Here is a 14,374-nt window from a genome sequence, read left to right on the forward strand (position 1 = left end):
GTGAAAACAGGACTACACTTTGTTAAACAGGCTTCCATTTAATTAAAATTGAAAGTAAAAAGAGAGTTGATGGTTAAATGGCTTGTTGGAGGGTTATTCTTATTATTTCTTCTTGTTAAGTAATAAATAGAAGAAGTTATGAGTGTAAAATTCTAGGTAGACAAATGTCATAAAATTTTCCATCACTATTTGGACTCTTGGCAACCATTTCAGAAAGACTAAGGGGTACCTGACTATGGAAACGAAACTATTCATTTGACACATCTAACTCTTCCAGGCCAGCAGGGTTGGTGTATCAGCCATTGTCTAAGCTTTACAAGTTAGACAGTCTTCAAATAATAGGTATGTGACACCCTTCACAAAAGGAAACGTCACATTAAAAATTGAAAATAATAAGAAAAAGTTAGACAAATGCAGCTGTAAAGTATGAGAGTCTACAATCAGAAGAGAGGAAAAAAAAGTGAATTAGCATACAGAAATGCTTAAGAATGCCATGACAACACAGAGACAGGCAGGCTCAGGCTATTTCATATCATTTTATTTGACTTGTTCTTGCCCCCTGCCTCTCAACTTTCAGTCAGGAGAACAAATTCTTTGTGTGCTATTTTCATGAATTCTTTGCACACTTACTGGCAGTTAAACCCATTTTCTCATTGTTAATTATAACACCTCTCCTGTTAGTAAATAAATAAATGCCATCCTAATGGCATCCAATTCTTGATTTCTCCCTCTGGAAGAAAACAGTATTATTGTAACAGCATCATGTTTAGGATGCTCTAGTTAAGATTCTGTCGATACTTTCATTAACTCATAGTTTCAGGGGTTTCAAAGCTAACAAAAAGTATTCTGTGCACAGCTGGACACCACCTGACAGCGCCTAGGACCTGAGCCTGGGGCCAAAGTCAATACACCACTCTAAGAAGCATGAGTGAGCTAGATAATTCTTATACATGCAAAGAGTTTCTGTTAAGTGATATAGAAAGATCTGTAGTACAAAGGTATATCTAGCACAGGATCACAGTCATGTGGTCTTTGAAGGTATAACTGTATTATTGCTTTATGTTATGTGTTTTTTATAAATCAATGGCTGACAGATAAACACTGATTGTTCCGACTTAATCTGATTGTTTTCCCTGATCTAGTGCTACATGCCACACATAGTAGACATATCACTTCTATTTATTCTGAAAAAACCCACAAATGTCTGTCATTTTAGTTGCAGTAATTTATTTTTTTTTCTGAAGATGATGAGTGTTCGTAAAGCAGAAGAAATTTCCTGTAAGATTATAAATCACGTAATATAGGAACTGTTATGACATTACATCAGTAAACCACACAGCTCCAGCTCTTGTCTCCTTTTAACTCTCAGCAATTTAAGGAAAACAAAAGACTCTGGTTGGGTTATATCTATGAGGCTAAATTAGGAAATCTGTTGCTAATATAAAGGCCAGCTGAAAAATCATTGGTGAGTGAAGAATCTTAAAAATCAAGATAAGTTAAAAAATCTCAGCCATTTTTTAGTATAAATTATACAAGCTGAAAAAGTAACAAAGCACACTGGGTATCAGTAGATTTGGAGTATTTCTTATTTGAAAAAAAAGTGAATCTTCAAAAGGGGAGCACCTTCCTGCCCCATTACAAAAACTGATTGTGTAGGAGGAGCAAGAAGGTTCCAAAGCTGGGAAATGTCACTTCCAGCAGAAGTGCATACCCTGTCAATCAGAGGGACACTCACAGTACTTTATATGCTTTGTGATGGCTTTTTCCAGACTACTGATGTCACTTCTGTAAAGTCTGAAGTCAGCCCTCCTTACATCGCTCTTATCCATGCTCTGTGTCACACTTTCTTAACAAGACACAGACAAAGAGACCAGATACACAGGAAGAAATGTAGACAGAAGTTTGACTGGCATTTTGAAGATACAAGCAAGGTGTTCTTCCAAGAAGCTTTCCCTTACTCTTGGAGGCAAACCCAAATGATTCTTTTGGGAAATATTATCAGCACCCTGCAGTCTATTGAAAGACTTCTGCACACAAATTTCTTGTTGTGTGTGTGAAACTTTTCAAATTAAATACCCAGAAGGCAATACCAGTTTGTTTCTTTACATTTAAGCAGGACTTCAGCAACAACTTTTGCTTAACACTGGCTTTTAAAATATGTTTCCAAGTATTGCTATATTTAATTTGCATGCATATTTTAACTGCAGGGAAGATTGCAAACTTACATAATGACAGGTAGTAAAGATATTTTCATCAGGTCATAGGTAGGTATTATTGATATTTTTGTAGAGAAAAGTAGATCTTAACCCAGGTAGCTTATATTTCTAGCAGTGTTAAAATACACTGAAAACACTGGTAATGCTGTTTGGACTGGACAGACCTCCATAACAGTGGGAAAGTTGGAATTACTGTGGCCTTCCCTCAGGAATTAGGAAAATAAGTTCATCAACTCTTGCTCAGAAGCGTATGAGAATTCTTGAGAGAATTTGGCATTTAGAAATTAAATTGCAGCAGTTCACCCTACAAGTAGAGGGTGACTGTGAATCAGATGTTCTTATTTAGAAAACACGTTACTAAAAGAGCTAACCACTAAAATGCCCTTGCCAGTAAGCCTGTTGTTTTATCAGAAAGAAATCTTAAACTGAAAAATCTCCCCCACCAAAGCTTTGTTGTAATTCAATATAATAAGAAAGATTTCACTAGAAGAAAAGAAGTTGATGTCCATATATATGAAACAGTCCAAGACAGTATGGAAATAAGATTATGGTTTACTGCATAGTCAATGATCTGAGAGCATCTTATATGAAAATTTATTTCTAATAACATGGGTACCTAGGTATCTCTGTGCTCTTAGTACCTGAATTTAGTGCTTCAAAATGTGTTAGATTTTAAAGGAAAGTATTTAAAGATGAATAATAATAGTTAATGCAGAATAAAGTTATGAAAGCACATTTTAAAATTTTTATTATTGTAGTAAAAGTTTATGGCTTATTTTTGCTTCCACTGAAATGGATAGCATAATTTCCATTCTCTTGTTAGTTTCCTGTTGTGTGTTTACTGAAAGTTAACCTTTAAGTTCTTCAGAGCTACTTGTGACTTAAGATGAAGTTCACTGAAGTATATTTGTTTGAAATTAATGTACAGATTCTGGTTCATGAGGAAACAGTAACAGCTGCTTTCCATTACTATGGCTAGACTCTTTGCCTGTCCTCCATTTGAGGTATTTGAGTCTATATTTCTCACATGGAAGAAAGGATCTGTTTGCAAGATAATTTGTTCTGAGGGAAAAGGATATCAGTCTCTTGTTGGTATTGCTCCACTTGGTAGAAATTATTTTATTATTAGAATATGGATGTTCTACTTTGTAATTGCAGTCTTTGTATGGGGAACTTTTCAACTGCTTATAAAATATTTAAATATTCATTGAGCCAAAAGAAAAATGTATGTGACCCTGTAGTCTTTGACAAAGCCATTTGCCTGATTTCTGGTTCCTGTTTCAGAATATATTTAAATAATTCATGTGAAGACAGAGAACATCACTATAAGGTATCCAGAGCAACTTATTCCAACATATTTGATAAAGCAGTTTGGACTGTTCTAGGAAAATCTGAATATCCTTTAGAGCAACGGAGGAAGCTCTAACTGGCCTTTTGATATGCTGGGTGAATGCATTGGGCTTTTGCATTAAAATAACTAATTCCTTAATATTAGTTTCAGGAGTCTTCTTTGTTTTCTGTTTATATGGATTGAAACATTTCACACAAAGCTGAACAAAATATTTCTACAGACACAGGAAAAAAAGCGTCTGATTGTCATTTGTGCAGTGAACAAGATAATGGCAGTCAGAAATTTCCTTTCCCAACTTACCTGGTTAGGTGAATACCTTAGGAGTCATTATTTAAGTGGTTCTATTCCTATATTTTTTAACAAGAGATAAAAAAGCTCACTATAAAACACTTTAAAGATGACCCTCAAAGAGTCACACATGTATGAAACCACTCCTCCCAGCTCTCATTACCCATAGAGAGTAGCTTTGCCTGATGTTCATATGGACATTTTTAAGTATTAGTTCACATTCTTCTGCATATTTATTAAGTCAGGAGAAAACTCACTGAGGTCTACCTTGTTTTGCAGAGAAATAATTAATGATCTCAGGTCATAGCACAGATAATTAAAAATAAACAAACCAGAAACTAACCAATAAAAAAAATGGTGTGAGATATGACTGTTTTCTGTGGACCTAAAAAGTGTTTATTTTCAGTATAATGTTAAGTAAAATAATTTAATAACTCTTACACTGTTTTATACCTTTTTGGGGGAGCATGACCTGAATATCATGAAGTCATGTTTCCTAGTGTGAAATAGTCAGAGACTGGTAGTAGTTTACTTTTCCTATATAAAAAAAATTGTCCACACAAAATGTTAAGCAGAATGCTTTGGGGTCAGATCAATATTTAGTGAAATCTGGCTTGTCTGTAGATTGCCTGTGTATGTATGAGGAGATTTCCTTCAGACAGAAGGATTTTCAGATTTTTGAGCAAACACAAAAAGAACTCTTATTTTCTTAGAGCTATGTGCCCTGAATATTTGTAGCAGCACAATTCAAACACATACTTCCTGTTTACCATACTTTCATGTTCAGAGGGCAGACACGTTAGAAAAAAAAACATGAAGATTGGGGGGTTGTGGTATGGTGGACTCTAAAAATCCAGTAAGGATTCAGTCTTGTGGCCATGCATTGTAGAATAGAGAGATTAATGCTGCATTAACAGATAGCACAACCCAGAGAGGGACAGACCTACTGAATGAAATAGTCTATGTGGAGGAGCTTACATCCATTCCCTGCACATTTATTTCACACCTGCTGCAGCTGGACCCTGTTGACCAAATGACCATTACTAGTTGGAGAACATTCAGCGCATCCCTGGGGAACATGTTCTCATTGAGTTTCATCCGAAAGGAAATGATCAGGACAGCCACGGCATCTGGGAATGATCAGATGACTGACTTCAAACACATGCTAAAGTGTTTCTGTAACCATACCACCAGTTTATCAGTCCAGTTACTCTCTAACAGGTCTTTGACATCTTCCTGTTAATCACATTCTCACTAAATCCCACTACAATATATATTCATGAAACATGAAAGACAAATTTCCAGCTACTGTTATTGCCACAGCTGAAGACATTTGAACTCCATCAGAGGACAAGATTTACACATGCAATCAAGTAGACATTTAAAAAGCATTGTTTGAGGAGGTAGTAGATTACAGGCACAAAAAAAAAAAAAATCCTCAGTATTTAATTTTTCCTACAGTCAGATAAAGTGGCAGGCCAAGAAAGGAAGGAAGGAAAGAAAGGAAATAAGGAGGTGTAATTTTATTTACTTTTGCCAAAAAAATCTGTTCCAACAGATACTGATGTATTTCTGCAAACACAACCCATTAAATTCTTGTCATTATGAACATTTTTAGTAAGCTGAAACTTCATCAAGGTGTATATCTGAACGTGCTCTGTGATAAAAACACTTTCCATCTCTCTACCTTTGCCTAGCTTCCCACAGAAACTCAAATGCATGTTCCATGTACTGGCAATGATGTCAAAAGCCAATAGGTTGCCAAAATAAAGAAATTATTTTCATTATAAAGAACAGAGTGGGTTGAATCTAGAGGGTTTGTTCTGACACATTCTGCTTTTGTCCACTATGATTGTCTGTGATAAACACATACTGCGAATGGAAAACACAATAATGTAATTCAGTAGGGATAGAAAGCTGTTTCATACCTATAATTTAGCTCGTTAAAAATGTATGATTCACATACTACTTCTATTTGAAAGCATTTCAGACCTTTGATGTTTCTATATTGGTAGGAACATAAATGTTATTAAGATTAGCTAAGATTGTAGACTGATAGAAGTTACAGGTAGGCAGCAACTTGCTGAATATAGTGCCTGAAGCTGTCTATATAGGCAGTGCTGGGAAAAAGTGTATTCTGTTAAAAAAACCCAGAAGACAGTGCCTCAATAGGGCATCAGGGTCTCAAACTTAGGTTTTTAATAACTTGTTTTTTATCTTAGCGCTCCTCCCAAACCAGCCAAACTTGCCCATTGAAACATTTTACTAGGCTGCTATTAATACAAAAACATGCATTTAAAGGTGATAGTATGACCTGTTAATCACATTTCTTTGAAATACTTGCTTTGTTTCTATGCTGTTCATGCACAATCCCTTCTCTGACATTATTGGTCTTAAATATTTTCTCCTTTCCTGAAACCCTGTGACTGTAATGCTGCGTTTTAAGTTATGACTGCCTACAAGGTTGCTAGATGTATTCCCTTTTCCACTTTGGTATTTGTATGGCTGTAGGACACAATCACTCCAATTCAGGTGTGATACCAGAGCTCTAGGGCTAGCTAGTACTGGCAAAGCTGTCAAGTACTATAGCTGGGGTTGGATGTTACCTACATCTCTGCTGAAGTATGTATCTGAATAGCATATGTTGTATGGATCTCTGATATGTACTTCACCTGGACAATACGACAATAACAACATGGTTCATCTTGCTGCTGCCATGAGGAAGGACACAGAGCAGAGACCCTCCAGGAGGAATTGTCACTTACTCTGAAAATCATATTTCTTTGGAGACAGCAGCAGAAAATATCTCTTTCCAGGGTTTTTTGGTTTTATTCTCTCCCTTTTTTAAAAAGTATGAACCCAATTCCCCTTCCATATGGCAGAATATGTCATAAGCTAGCAACTAGCTCCACTTCTCCCCATCTTCATTCAAGCAGTTTTAGACCAAGTTGTGCAGGTAGACACCTAGAGGATACTGGAAATCTGAGTGGAGTGGGCCAGTACTTCTGTCCTTTGGTTTTGGGGTTTTTTGGGGGGTTTTTGGTTGGTTGGGTTTTTTTAACTGCACATGAGGAAAAGAGGGATTTAAGCATAGGAATGAACTTAGACTCCAAGGTCAGACCATTTGTAGCTAGTGAGAGAGAGTCCTATCTAGATACCACCTACCCTTTCCACTTATTTAATCCAGAACCCCATTTAAATCTCAGCCCATTTCTACTACGTTCACTTTCCAAAATATCACTAACTCTTCCCATTCTTCTTCCAACTTCCTTTGCCATCCTTTGTATATCTGAGTTTTGTCCTTCTCAAAACGGTGGCAAAATTCAATATCACCTATTCTACTGCAAAGGGTTGTATTATCCTGCTTAAGCACAGAACTCTTCATACTTAGTCAAAAACACAAAAAGTAGAACAAATATCACTGCTTTAAGTGCGACAGACAATTTATCATTGTTAAAGCTGCAGCTCCAGTGACCACCTGAAGGTTATCTTAGAACTGTCAGTTTTCCACAGAGCCTAATTTGAAGACAGAGACTCTCAGTGTTATAAAAAAATACAATTATCTGTATTAAAATGAGGAATAGTTCTGCTCATGTTTTCAAAAGAACTTGAAGAGGAGAGATGGAAACAGATTTTTCAAAGAATTCTTGTTCCAGAAACCATTACAAACACACATCTACAAAAAACAGGAGTAAGGAGGCCTGAGAATATAAATTATTTAGAAAAGTGTGGGAGATGCTCTTCTTAGAGATAAGCATTATTGTATTAACATAGAACTTGTCACTGCCTGTAGTTACAACAAAATAGGTGTTATCCATCCCTGAGGATGTCTGATGTTGCCGTATTAGCAAGGACCAACTCAGTTTCACTTTGTCTAGGGTCCTTCAGCTGTGTCCCACTTGGCTTCCCCTTCTGTTATCAAACTTCACTTCCAAGTTAGGGTATGCTTATACTCTTTCTTTGATTATATCAAAATGCATTTATCTTAGAGAATGAGTTTAAGAAATATAGCTGAAAGATTTGTGACTAGCAGCAGACTATTTTCTGCAGCTCTAGTTGATGATCTCACTCTTACTTGAATCCTTATCTCTTCCCAGCAACAATTAAGAATGTTCTGAATGAATTTACAATTTCTAATATCAATGTGTTTGGAGGGGAGGGTCCAATAAAAAAAAGAATGCATCAGTTAGGTATCAGTATATGTACACTAGGGAAAAAGGAGATTTTTTTTATGACTGTGGTCAAATGAAATGAAGAAATAATTTTGGATTTGTTATGTACAGCTGTTTTAAGGAGGAATGACACAGCATGGCATAGATGCCAATTAGCAGTATTAGAAGTGAAGAAGTGAACAGAATGGGCAAAGAGAAATCCCCAAGAAAAAGACAGAGAAAAGAAAAATAAAAGCATTGGTTAGTTTAAAAAAACCAATGTCTGCCTGTGTGCTAGTGAATTAAAACAAGTGGAGGGACAAAGCAGGAGCCTGCAGAGCCACATATAGAGGTGCAGACTGCTGCAGGGTAGTGCTCCAGAAGACACAAATTATTCCAAGTGAGGAGAGCTGTAGTTCTACTTTTCCTCTCTCCAGCTTCATACAGCAACACAAAAGACACCTAAGCAGTAAGAAGCAAATTACTGCATCACAACTGATGATGTTGGCACAGTAGTCCCATCTGACCAAGATGCCTGAGTGAGGGGCACCTTTAGCAGTCAGAGACCCCTGGAGCACTCTGGAGCACCTGAGGCTGGAAATGAGAGCAGAGCCTCAGTATTTCACATTGTTCTCTGGAGACATCATTAGATAGTCTAGGCTCCCAGTTCAGGTAGTTAGATGACTGAAGTTAGATGGTGTGAATAGATTGCCTATTTCAGCCTCCATGATCTTCCATTTTCTTTATTCTGAGCATCTGGAAAATATCTGAAGAGCCAATATTTAGCCCTTGTTATTTGTATAGTACTCTGTGGTAACCAGATGAAATTATATAAGTGCAGATTAATTTGTGCTGCACTGCTGCTTATTGGTCCTAAACAGGATAAACCTTTATGCACAGGAAATTGTATACCACTGCAGGTTTTCTAAAAGCCAACTGGTGATGTGTTACGTATTACAAAATATATTGCATGATTTGTTAGACATACATCTTCCAATATTCCTATGTTGGTTCCATCAACTGTATGATTATTGCAAAATCAATACGATATTGAAAAAAATATTGTTGAAAAGTCCTTAGGCAGCTGGCTTTTGGTGGTCTATAATAAATGAGCATGACTGGCAGTTTTAAACCTTGCATTTCAGATGCATAAGTATATATCAATTAACAGGCTAAAGATGCTGAGTAAGCTAATGTGTTTGTCACCATCGCAGATCCATGCTCAGCTGTGCTGATGTTTTCCTTAATAAACGCTTGCTCAAGGAGTCCACAAGCATAGTCTGTAATCTACCAGGTTGGTGCAGAAGATAAATTAATAAAATGCTGGTGCACAAAACCTCCTTCAGGCCCTCATCCAGAAATTGTTTACATGGAAAGGTAACTCACACATTTGAGCAATCCACTTGCAAAAGGACACTTAAAAATCTCATATACATCAAAGAGTTTGACAGACCTCATTTACAAGCAAGGTCTGTGATCTGAATCCCATAGTGAGGGATGCAAGCTGAGAAAGCGTGAGGTTAAAGTGGACACAAACATCCACAGAAAAATCAAGTTCAATTGTACATTGGCAGGAAAAAAAACATATAAGGTTGATGGATTTGTAATTTGCTGAATTTCTTGTAGGATAAGCTACTTTCTCTTCCCCCTCTCAGTGCTCTAAAATTATGTCTGGTGTTTAAAAGAAAAACCTGAAAAGGAAAGGAATTTATGAAACACATTGTAATCCAGTGATAAAACCTTTGCCATTCAGATTTTCCCCTCCCTCCCAATATACATCAGTAAAAACTGATTGAAAATGCATAATGTAGTTCTCTGACTGTCTTTTGTAAGCGTATTATTGTTTGCACTCCTAGAAAATTTCAGTAAGGTGATGACATTCAGTGTCCAGAAATAACAATTACATTACATGAAATGGGCATTTCACAGGCAGTAGTGAGAGCTAGGACACTGACATCTATGGAAATGCCAGGGACACACTCTGTCAGGGCACAATAGGATCCTGAGCATCCAGGATCTGTTTTTTCACTACTTCCCAAACTATTGCTCTCTTTTCAAACAATTGATTTTCAATAAAACATTACTAATCACAATTATGAGGTTTTTTGTGTGTCTCCAACACAGTCATTTACCCTACTTAAACATTCAAGCTGTGTCCATTATGTACACATTGAGTTTACTAAAAATGTGAAATTTTCATCTTTAGAAAAGAAGACAATACTTATGGAGGTTTTGTGTTCTCCACATAAATATTTGTGCAATGTGTTTAGTGTGGCAACATATGATTGCTGAAGATAAAGCATATTCTTCAGGCACAAGAGTACTTCTAATAATGGAAATGAATGACAATCCAGTCTCTGTGCAGGTTGGGGCGGGAGAGAGGAGAGGTGGATGAGATGCATTAAGTGCTCAGTGAAAATTCCCAAAAGCTTATGAATATGCAGAGGTATCAGTGAGAATGCGTGACTATGGGAACATTTTCAGATGCTAATTCTAGAGTTTTCTCAACAATCTGTATGTAGTTTGCCATCTGCAAAGCCTCTTAAAGGAGTATGAATATGGAGTAAGTGCAAAATGTAACCAAGGCCTATTTACAAAATGAATTGGCAGATTTCATTTTGTTTGCTCTGGAGAACTACTGCAAATATGTTCATTCAAAATTTTATTTAATTTATGCTAATAAAATAAGACAGATCAGTAATAGGGAAGAAAAAAAGGGCACAGTAAAACACTCATATATGAGATCTGAAAGCTCCACATATTTACAATTTTGATCAAGAACTATGTTTTATGATTTTGGGTTTTTTCTATATGATACTATATGACCACCCCTGGGGCACCAGGGAATGAAAAGAAGTTGGAGTAATTGGTTAATAGTTGCCCCAAAACACCATTCAACTGCCAGAAATGTTGCATTAAAGCTGACGTTTTCAAAAACCTTTTCATTTGACTAGTAATGTAAGAAAAACACAAAAAGGCAAATCACTTCTGCATATCTACGTGATCAAATGAAATAAAAAGTTCACTGCCACTATCTAAGAAATACTTTTAACAATTAGCTGCAATAATTTTTCAGCAAAATAAAACATTTTTCCACAGTGAGGGAAACACAATGAACATTGTTCAAAGTATAAGCTAACTTAAAGCACTATCAATGATGAAGACCACGAGCATTCCTGACTCTCTAGTTGTGATGACACCTTGGTGAAATACTGGATGCGAGAGATCCTGTTCTGAAATGGTGGTATAACATCATTAGCCATACTGTTCCCCTGTCACTGGGCACTACACCAATGAGCTGTACCACACCTGGGAAGACAGAAATGTACCACATCCCATTAGAATTTGTCTGTGCTTACTGTCTCTTACTTACATTGGAGCTATATTAGAGCATATTTTTCAATGTATAGACTTTGTTGTTAGTGCTCTGCCTGTGGCAAACTATGTGTGTAAGGCAGGGCAAATGGGTAAACTAGACAGGGGGGAAAAAACCCAAACCAACCAAAAAGTCTCATAAGCTCCTAATTTGGTTTTCAGGCCCCAAAGACTACAAGTTTGGTCTAATCACCTCATACTAACTCATATCAATGTTGTATGCATTCTATTTTAGGAGGGAGTCTGACTATAATTATTAATAAATAATAATTGTTACATTAGTTAGTAATACAATCTGCTTATTTATTGTTTAATCACTTGACTTTATTTACTTGAAGGAAGTGATGTGAGATTGCAGATCCTTTTGCTGTATTAACAGCAGAAATTATCTGGAAGTCTGGAACTGGTCCCCTTCTTTCTTCTTGCTGTCTTCTATCTGATTTGAAGAGGCAGCTGAGGCTAAAGTTTCCAGAGCATCTGAAGTCTCACAGTTGTTAGAAAGGGACAATCTCACTTGCCTTTCCATGCTCCCGGATATACCATTCTGACCCTTCCCAATGCCTGCTGGACGTCTCACAACCCAGTTCATCTAATTAATCCATAATTATCCATTTTGTTATTTCCCCTGAGTTACTATGTTGAGAAGGCTCAGTAAGGGATTTGGCAAGGACCAGAGGGGTGTAAGACAAATCAGGGAAGCATGTGGCTGGCAGCAGGGAGGGAGGGAGTCAGTGGGGAAACAAGACGCCTTCTTTCAGTGGTGGTGGGCTACTAGGCTGGCCTGCTCATCTCTGGAAATTGATGCCACAGGTTCCTAAGGAATGAAGTAGGTTTGATCTTTGGGTCCTGGTAACACAGCATTTCAGGCAAGCCTGTAAAGTAGAGAGAGGAAGAAAAAAACAACAACCTTATATTAGGCCCTCTTTCTCAACTTCCTTCAGGTTTCATAAAACTTTTGTGAATTGCTGCAGTGGATCCCTGACAATGTTTCCCTTTTTAGTATATAAGAGGGTATTTAACTACTTAACTAATTGTTGTTAATCACATTTATACTGAGAACCCAGCTACAGCACTATACCTGAATGCCTTTTGAGATGTAATCTGAAAGACCTGCCCTCTGCCACACCGCTTTAGTAATCCTTGCTTAGGTATGCCAAAGGACCATACACACCCGCAGTGTGTGCAGCATCGGAAAAGATGACTGACAGAAACAAGAGAAATATTACAACTCTAGGGGAAGGAACAAAGGCAAGGGTATGCCGAAGCTGCCGTCTTCCTCCTTCGTGCAGACTTCTGTCTAAGCAATGCTGTAAAAGACGTGCAGTGCTGTCTGTAAAGAATGATGGCTATTGCTGTGTGTGTATCCCCCTGAGAATCTCTGTGCCTGCATCAGTGGGCTCATCATGTTGCTCTCTAGGTGTTAATGGTAATAACTAAAATTAAAAGTAAACAGGTTGCCTGATAACGGTCAGAGGCCTCCATGAATGTATATAAGATTTCTGCCATCAGAAAAAATGAGTGAGTGGGGGTTTCAAATCAACAGGAAACATTTACAGATTTTCATGGGTATATGTGGTGTAATACATAGCATATGCTCACATGTTTCTCATAGTTCTCAATGTAACACAAAATGGTGATTGTTTCATAACTGTGTTAGAAAAACAAAAGAAGGGATCTCTGAAATAGACAGGCTGTTAAGTGAATGTTACCTGAATAAGGAGTCAGGATGCTAAAACACAGCCACAAAGCCAATAGATTTTATTAACACGCTTTGATACATCTCCAGTGCTGCTTGATATTTGGTTAGAAAGCCTTCATAAGCCAGAAGTGTTACTTCTCTCAGGCTGATGGCTTTCTTTTATTCCTGTTAGTGCCCAGATTTTATAGTGAAATACAAAGATTTGTCACAAAGAGGCATATTAGGAATTCATAGTATCTATATCTCACTTTGAAGATGTTCTAGTGTGTCTTGGACTTTGATCCAACAGACTTCCCCTCACAAGCAAATGAATATATTTTGTGACTGTATTTTGAGCTAATTCATTTCAGATTAACTGCACCTCATTCGGTATGTTGAAGTCTCACTAAATGTGAGCTATATAAGAAAAAAATACCTTCTAACAATAGTTCATTCATTAATTCTGTGGAATTAGACAGCACAGAAAGAGTACTTCTGGTTTGTGTTTCTTCATTTTTGTCAGATAGGATGCAAAATAAGGTGTGAGGTATGTAGTTCTGAAACTAATTCAGAAGCCTTATTTTTCCAAAGCAAAGTGTAAGCAAAGTGCACCTTTTTAAGCCGTTGAAAATCAAGCTGTAATGACTGACTTATTTTGTTTAATAACTTGTCTTGTGCTCAGTGTAGTAAACAAACTTTGAAGATAAAAGGAAAGGGAATTAGGCTGCCTCAGATATATCTTGACTGGGTCAGGTACACTCTATGGTGAGCCCTTGAGTCTTCATCCCTTGTCATCCAGCAGAGAGGATGACATCCCACTCCCTGCAAAGATGCGAATCCAGGTTTGCTTCTGCAGGAAATCAGGGTGGATGCCCTGTGCTCTCTACTACTGCTTGTTAAGAGACCACCACACAAAGTCTGCTCTCTCAATGGTGTTGTGTTAACATTGTTGTTCTGTATATGATACCGCTATGCCTCTCCAGGAACATTTTCTTTCCCTTTGGAAATGAGGTTGAAGGGATTGTTGTTTTTAGCTTTGTGGGTAAGATGGCAATTTTGGCAACTGTGAGCTCTCTATTTACCGACGGGGAGATAAATGGAGCAAAGCTGATGCGTGCCTGTTTCTCATCCAATTCTGGAGTCAGAATGCAGCCAGAGCATGCTGAGAAGCATTTCAGGTCCCATGGTAGACATATATCCTACAGGTTAGATGTCTGGTTTAGCCAGACTATTTCTACAATTTAGCATTCATTGTACAGTAGGTTCAGGTCTGTGCTAAAAATTTGTAGGGGGAATGTTAGGACTCTATATACAA

Source organism: Pelecanus crispus, chromosome 4, assembly GCF_030463565.1.
Source record: "Pelecanus crispus isolate bPelCri1 chromosome 4, bPelCri1.pri, whole genome shotgun sequence".
In the NCBI taxonomy this organism is placed as follows: Eukaryota; Metazoa; Chordata; class Aves; order Pelecaniformes; family Pelecanidae; genus Pelecanus; species Pelecanus crispus.